This window comes from Limulus polyphemus, unplaced genomic scaffold (assembly GCF_000517525.1).
Source record: "Limulus polyphemus unplaced genomic scaffold, Limulus_polyphemus-2.1.2 Scaffold11215, whole genome shotgun sequence".
Taxonomy (NCBI): Eukaryota; Metazoa; Arthropoda; class Merostomata; order Xiphosura; family Limulidae; genus Limulus; species Limulus polyphemus.
Window position 1 is genome coordinate 752 of NW_013676825.1, and position 8,196 is coordinate 8,947.

Below are 8,196 nucleotides of genomic sequence, written 5' to 3' on the forward strand. Positions count from 1 at the left end.
TGCCGGCGGGTTATTAAGCGTGTCGAGTTTTCCAACATTACAACATTCGAGTAAACTAAGACTGAGAAACAATTTGATTAGTGACATACAAACGGAAACGTTTGTGGTGTTGGGTTTCTGTGCCACTGTTGTTAGTCGTCTCATGCCGAGCGTGTTTTTGATACTTAGCTTAGACTACGGCTGAAATACATTTTATATAAGACGAGGATTAATTTGTCGTCTCTAAAATCAGACAGGTGGCAGCATCGGTCTTTTTAACCACACACACACTTTGACACTTTATTAAAATAAAACAACAATAACAACAAATAAAACGTTTTTTTCATATATAGTATCTAACTTTAGTAAATGTTAATCATATGTTGATTTAACAACGAAACGAAATATAACACCTACCCCCATGGTGCAATAAAGAGATGAAACATAACACTTACCCCCCATGGTGTAATAAAGAGATGAAACATAACACTTACCCCCATGGTGTAATAAAGAGATGAAACATAACACTTACCCCCATGGTGTAATAAAGAGATGAAACATAACACTTATCTCCATGGTGTAATAAAGAGATGAAACATAACACTTACCCCCATGGTGTAATAAAGAGATGAAACATAACACTTACCCCGGCACAGTTCTGTAAGAGAATATAAAATTCTTAGTTGAGGAATTCGAACCAAATGAATGAAACAGAAATAAAGAAACCAATCTGTAAATGACACGTAAGGAATAATTATATTGAACATTATGTTTTCAGTAAAAAGATATTCGTAAAAAAAGTAATTTAAAGTAAATATCGCTTGATGTACGTAAAGTAATGTTACTTTGGAAATCAAACAAGTTGTACGTCTATGGATGAACTTAGTGGTACGCGTGGGATGATAAACGTATTTAGATAGGATACGTAACGTGTAGGATGAACTTACTAGGATGATAAACGTATTTAGATAGGACACGTAACGTGTAGGGATGATAAACGTATTTAGACAAGACACGTAACGTGTAGGGATGAACTTACTAGGATGATAAACGTATTTAGATATGACACGTAACGTGTAGGATGATAAACGTATTTAGATAAGACACGTAACGTGTAGGGATGATACACTTATTTAGATAACACGTAACGTGTACGGATGGACTTACTAGGATGATAAACGTATTTAGATAGGATACGTAACATGTACGGATGGACTTACTAGGATGATAAACGTATTTAGATAGGACACGTAACGTGTAGGGATGAACTTACTAGGATGATAAACGTATTTAGATAGGATACGTAACGTGTAGGATGAATAAACGTATTTAGATAGGACACGTAACGTGTAGGGATGACTAGGATGATAAACGTATCTATTATTCATAGTTATCTTACCCTTGGATCCATCTGGTTGGTGGCATGAAAGAAACGTGAAGATACTTTAAAAATCATGTACACGTATGTCATAATTACACGAGCTATATAAACACTTTACACTAAAAAAATTGATTGTCTGAGTACGATGAAGATAACTGTAGTGTTATACCGAAACACGCCGTTTCGGTCTCCTGATATATGTTTATCTTCTTACACAGAAACTGTAGTCAGCTTTGCTTTACAAAATATAATATTGCATTTTTAGAACCAAAGATTTTGTTTCTATGAGCTGCTACCTCAGTAAAACAAGAAACATACAACTCTATTAGGAAACACGTGTTTTTTTTTTTACACGCAGGACAACATGACCATAACAATGAAGATATGAACGTAACAATGAGCACGTGATGATACTGTATAAAATATTTGATAATATATCGTTTTTTTTTGGTTAATTTTTTGTCGTTTTTGTTAATCAAAGACTGTCTCTAATTTTGAACTAATAAACTAGAGGAATGACACCACCTAATATTCTTGTCTTGGTCTACTCTTGTCAGACTGAGTAATGGAATCTGACTGTCAGCCCTATAACGTACCCACAACCTCAAAGTGCGCAGTGCGATTTTTTTTAGTACTATTACAGTCTTGGCCAAAATGTTTGCATTCTGTTCTATATTGATGTTATTGTCTACAAGCATGGAGTAGTTATTGAGTAAATGTCCGAGTAGTAACCGAGAAGGTAGTGTATGATCAGACAAACATGTACGAGTTGTTATTCTGGTCTGTATAAGTTGTTTTCATCAGTTGTTCGTTAAAACACATATAGACACCTGTTTTGTATAAAAGGGTGGGATTGTGATATAAAATATTCATGCCACGTCACGTGCCAGAAGTTTTAATTGTTCGACTGTCCAGAAATGGTGTAAAGCAAACGTACCTTTCCAGAACAATAGGGTACTCCCACTGTACTGCATCCAGAATCCTGAAACGTCATCGGACTATAGGAAACGTTGTTCCAGAAAAATCTACTGGTAGACGCCGAATAACTACTGCTCGAGATGACCGTGTTTTGATCAGGTTCACAGGTGAAGATCGAAAAAAGTCTTTCAACACCTTACGAGCGGAATGGCAAGAAGACATTCATCCCAGAGTATCCAGAAGAAAAATGAATAGGAGACTACCCAAAAAACGCTATTTTGTCAAGAAGGGATATCTGCAAACCGATATTAACCACTGTCATCATGTTACATGAACAAGACAGCATTATAACTTACAGTTAGGACACTGGCGACGTGCCATCTTTTCAGATGAGTCATGTTTTCGGCTTGTTAAAGCTGATGGTAGGATTCATGTTCGTCGTTTGCCTGGAGAACAGATGAGGGAAGACTGTCTTTTCCACAGAGAACACACAGGAAGCGGTGCAGTACATGTTTTGGCGGCTATTCATTATGATGGAAAAACTGCTCTTCATGTTCTTCAGGGAAACGTCAATGGTGCCTCCTATAGGCATCACATGGAGACGATATTTGTGCCATATGCTAAGGCAAGGTTTGATAATAACTTTGTGTTCCAAGATGACAATGCCACTTCCCATCAGGTTATTGATGTAATCCACCGCTGAAACTCAGCTACAATAGGTGTTTTAGCGTCGTGATTAGCAATTTTCCGGAAAAGTTATGGAATTAAAATCTGGTCATAGCAATCTTGTAAGTCCTTCTGGTCGAGATAATCCTGTACAATACGTACATTGTACCTATTGTAGCTGAGTTTCAGCGGTGGATTACATCAATAACCTGATGGACAGCATGCCACATCGCCTTGTGGACGTTATTATAGTACGAGGAGAACCAACCAGATACTGAATGTTTAATAAGAAGTGATATTAAGTAACAGACGCTATTTTTTATAATTTGATGTTATATTTTGTCATTATACATGTTTGGGTATGGTTTTATTGTTATATGTGAAATGCTGAATTACACATTTTTCTACAGGTGTGTGATAAAATTGTTTGCTGTTCTAATAAATCGTTCATGATATCCATAGAACCTGTCTCATTATACAAATTACGTGTGTAGATGTTTAATATAACATGCATTTCTCAGTTTGATAGTGCTAAGTGTATTTGTATTCCATTTTAATAATAATGAATTAAAACATTGATAACCGTTACTTCAGAAAACTTTTATCTGTACTTGTGTTGAAGAAAATAGATAATTATTGTATCAAAATTAAATTATCCATGAAAGAAATTTCGACCTCTTCCAGGAATATAATTAAATACCTGACGCATACTAATGACGTATTCAAATACTTTCGTTTTAATTACTTTACAGCAATTGATTTTGTTTCAGTAAACGACACGCGGAAGTCACGAACTAGGCCTAAGATTAGCTGTGAAGGAAATATTTAGTATTTATCTCAAACCCCACCCATTAATCAGAGGAAACATTTCAGACTTCGATTGTTGTTACGTTTGTCCACAGTCACGAACGACTTAATAAAATATAACACCTTCGTGAACATAGTCCTAAAGTAGGTGGTGCGAGATAAGAAGCTTCTTAAATTCAACTTGTTACGATAGATTCAGTCTTTTGGATTTTGAAAATAGTTTAGAAAAAAGCGAAACTTTTATATTTTCATCTTTTGTGAGTAATTAAGAAAAATCCGTATAAAGTGAATAAGAAACTTATGAGAATTAGAATGATTATTGCAAACATACGTGTTTATTTAGTTTTGTTTGTTTATTGTGAAAAACAAAGCTACATAATATGCTGTGCTCACCACAGGTATCGAACCCCAATTTTGAGCTTTATAAGCCCTCAGACCTACCGCTGAGTTACCAAGTAGATTGTGATTTATTTTTAGTACTTTATCAGTAGCTGCTTTCTCTCTCTCGTCTATCACTTCAAAATTAGGGACAGCTAGCCGTTGAACTTTGAGTGAGTGTCAGAAACAAAGTATTTTACTACTTCACATTTGTATTAATTTACTAAAATGTAACGGCAAACATGAAACGAAGTATGTAGCTATTTCGTTGAAATAAAAATGTCCTTCAAAGTGTTTGATTTCATTATTGAGGTCTGTTATTAATAATGATAACGGAAGGATAACGAATAGGATACAATTAAATACCAAATTCGTACAATATCTTGTAGCAAACTATTTGCTCGACATTTTACTTTGAAAATGAGAACAGTAATTTCTGCTATAGTTGATCAACAGACCAATAACCCAGAGTTGGTAATAAAAAACTGTATAGCCAATAAAATAATCCTATATATAAGAAACGAACAAAATGTCAAATTAATTAAATAATAATTTAAACATCTGAGCTCTGAGGTAGAATTACTAACTGATAAAGTAAGTGGATGTCACAACTTAATGTAAATAACCCAAAGTAGAATCAAACTGTAACAAAAGATTTCAGTTTTTGTAAATAATGGATTAACTGATGAAACTTACCCGACACATCTGGATATGAGAGCATTAAAATAGAAAAAAAACAAACATTGAGTTTAATTAAAATCATCAGCCCTCTGTTATCTCACACAGTTTCTTTTGGCTACGTAGAAAAAGTTATTTTCAAAATAAAAAAGCTTGAACAACCGCTTGTACTAACTTGTATTCTTACACAAAAAATCAGTAACTCAAAATAAGCAACACAACAAAGTTAGTAACACAGCAGACTCAGTAACAGCAGGAAAAAAAATCACGTTTTATGAATGATACAGATGTTCAGATACGTTCTGAATTAAAAGGTTTAATGTTAGTAGTTTAAAGAAGAGAAGTGTGAACACTTACCATCTAAGAAATCCGCGAGCAGACGATAAAAACAAAATAAAAATTATATATATATATATATCAAATACATTGTAACAACCTAACAAAAATTCAACCTTTAGATTGCTTTATTTTAGTCTAAGTTTTATTAAATATTCTACATAAAGTATTAATTCAGCCAATATTACGATGAAGTAATATGGTGTTGTTTTTCAAATTTCTGTAATAAAAACAACAAGCATTAATGGTATGAAATAAAGACTTTAACAGTAACTTTTTCTTCAAGGGAAATTAGTTTGAAATATTATTTAGTTATTTACAGCTATTATCAAAATATTCCCTTTTTATCTAGCACATAAACCAGTATGAATATTTCACAGACCGAAGAAGATAATATAGAAATATATCCAGTTAAACATGAAGATGATTACAAAGAAAGATGATGATTAAAAGAAAAACACCAGAAAACTGTTGTGTTAAAATACGTATTTTAAACGTATTTAAGAGTAAATAAGTCAAAATTACTTACTTTTATTCCCTGCAGCATAAAATAGAAAAGATTGCAAATATTTTGTTTTAAAATCTTAACAGTTAAGTAACTTAAAATATTTAACAGTACATACAAAATCAAGTTGTGCGAATTCCAACGTATTATACTGTATCACGTATTGTTCTAACGTTTTAGAATTAACGTAATCTATTTATTTTAGACTTGGACAAGTATTTTCAATAAATATCGAAATTTACTAATATGTGACATTAAAAATAACGTTGTCGAAGTTTAAATAGAAAGAGAGCTAATATAACTGAAATCTACTTATACAAGTAAAAATTCAATTAATCTTGAATTAGTCCAGAAGAAGGAAAATGCTCTATTGATATCTTAAGATTAAAATATTCTACTGGTCATACATCTGAAGATTAAAATGTTTTACTGGTCATACATCTGAAGATCAAAATGTTCTACTGATCATACATCTGAAGATTAAAATGTTCTGCCGGTCATACATCTGAAGATTAAAATGTGTTACTGATCATACATCTAAAGATTAAAATGTTCTACTGGTCATACATCTAAAGATTAAAATGTTCTACTGGTCATACATCTGAAGATTAAAATGTTCTACTGATCATACATCTGAAGATTAAAATATTCTACTGATCATACATCTGAAGATTAAAATGTTCCACTGGTCATACATCTGAAGATTAAAATGTTTTACTGGTCATACATCTGAAGATTAAAATGTTCTATTGATCATACATCTGAAGATTAAAATGTTCTACTGATCATACATCTGAAGATTAAAATGTTCTACTGATCATACATCTGAAGATTAAAATGTTCTACTGATCATACATCTGAAGATTAAAATGTTCTACTGATCATACATCTAAAGATTAAAATATTCTACTGGTCATACATCTAAAGATTAAAATGTTCTACTGGTCAGACATCTGAAGATTAAAATGTTCTACTGGTCATACATCTAAAGATTAAAATATTCTACTGGTCATACATCTAAAGATTAAAATATTCTACTGGTCATACATCTAAAGATTAAAATATTCTACTGGTCATCCATCTAAAGATTGAAATGTTCTACTGGTCATACATATGAAGATTAAAATGTTCTACTAATCATACATCTGGAGATTAAAATTTCTGCTGGCCATATATCTAAAAGAAACAGAATGAAGTGAGAATTTACAATATTTTTCTCGTGATGCCACATGAAAACTCCAAGTGTTATGTGCTATCATATGAGAAACGATTATAAACTTTTTAATTTCTGTATCTTATTATCAAAGTTAAAGGACAATAAAATTTCTATCTTCTGGAATTTACTACCGTAAATCACGAAATATAAAAGCCTCCAAGTTCTACTTTGTATTATAATATGTAAAGAAGTAAGGAAACATCCAACCTATGAAATGTATTACTCTATCTAAATTTATAAGAAACTATTCAGCTTTTGTAAGTTATTTGAGACGATATTTTCTTTCAGATTTTCATAGTTTAAGAAAAGCATTATATACAATGTATAATATTATGTTTTGTTACGGTTTACAGGAGTCTATCTTTTAAAATATAAAGGCCTGGCATGGTCAGGTGGTTAGGGTGTCCCACCAAACATTCTCCCACTATTTGTTCGTAAAAGAGTAGCCCACGAGTTGGCGGTGGGTGGTGATGACTAACTGCCTTTCCCTGCTAAATTAGGGACGGCTAGCGCAGATAGCCCTCGTGTAGCTTTGCGCGAAATTACTAACAAACAAATAAAAAAAACAAGCTTCCATCTTTTAAAATAAAGAAATACGTCACAGAGAAATTTAATCTTGAGAAATTAGTAAAAAAAGAAGCGGGACTTATTTCATTGGCAATTTTCGCAAACACGTGTCTGGTAACTGATTTACCAATGATAAAAGTAATTCACCATTAGATCCAGCGCTTCTCTACAAGAAAAAGAAAAACTCGTAACAATAAACTTTTAAAAGCAAGAAACATGACCCGAGCCTGAATTTGACCTATTTTTGCGCCAATTAAATACATCACTAATTTATACCTGATATCTTAAAAATGAATAAACTAATAGCTCTTAAATCATGAATTATTGTTTGGGTGCGATCATTTATAAATTCCAGCAAAATATGAGTTAAATAACTTTGATATCCAAGTGCATCAGAAATATTACTAGTTTGTCTAGGTATGGAGATTTATTAAGCTGTTAATGCAAGATAAGTTAAAGAACTTTGTCAGCCAAATGTATCATGTACGTTTCTAAAATTTATCTAGTCATATGAGATATAGAGTTGTAATCTAAACATGACTTAAGATTAAAATCATAAACAATATTCAACGTTAAAATTGGTACACAATTAAAAACATTTTATTTAGGCCTATCTATGGCCTTCAAAAAGTTGACGATTTTGATGTTTGAAGGCTGCAACGTCATCGTCAGAGTCAACTTTTTGAAGGCCATAGATAGGCCTAAATAAAATGTTTTTAATTCTATACCAGTTTTAACGTTGAATATTACTTATGATTTTAACTT

The 8,196-nt window shown here is 32.2% G+C and overlaps 1 long non-coding RNA gene across 1 annotated transcript in view; it reads right to left on the reverse strand.

The window, feature by feature from the left end:
- Window positions 1-1,376: 1,376 nt before the first annotated feature.
- LOC111083791 overlaps window positions 1,377-8,196 on the reverse strand; it is an 8,744-nt gene continuing 1,924 nt past the window's right edge. The window contains exons 2-3 of the long non-coding RNA XR_002609248.1: window positions 5,673-5,681; window positions 1,377-1,390 (exon numbers count right to left, since the gene is read on the reverse strand). This is a non-coding gene — a long non-coding RNA (uncharacterized LOC111083791). The remainder of the gene's footprint in view (window positions 1,391-5,672; window positions 5,682-8,196) is intronic.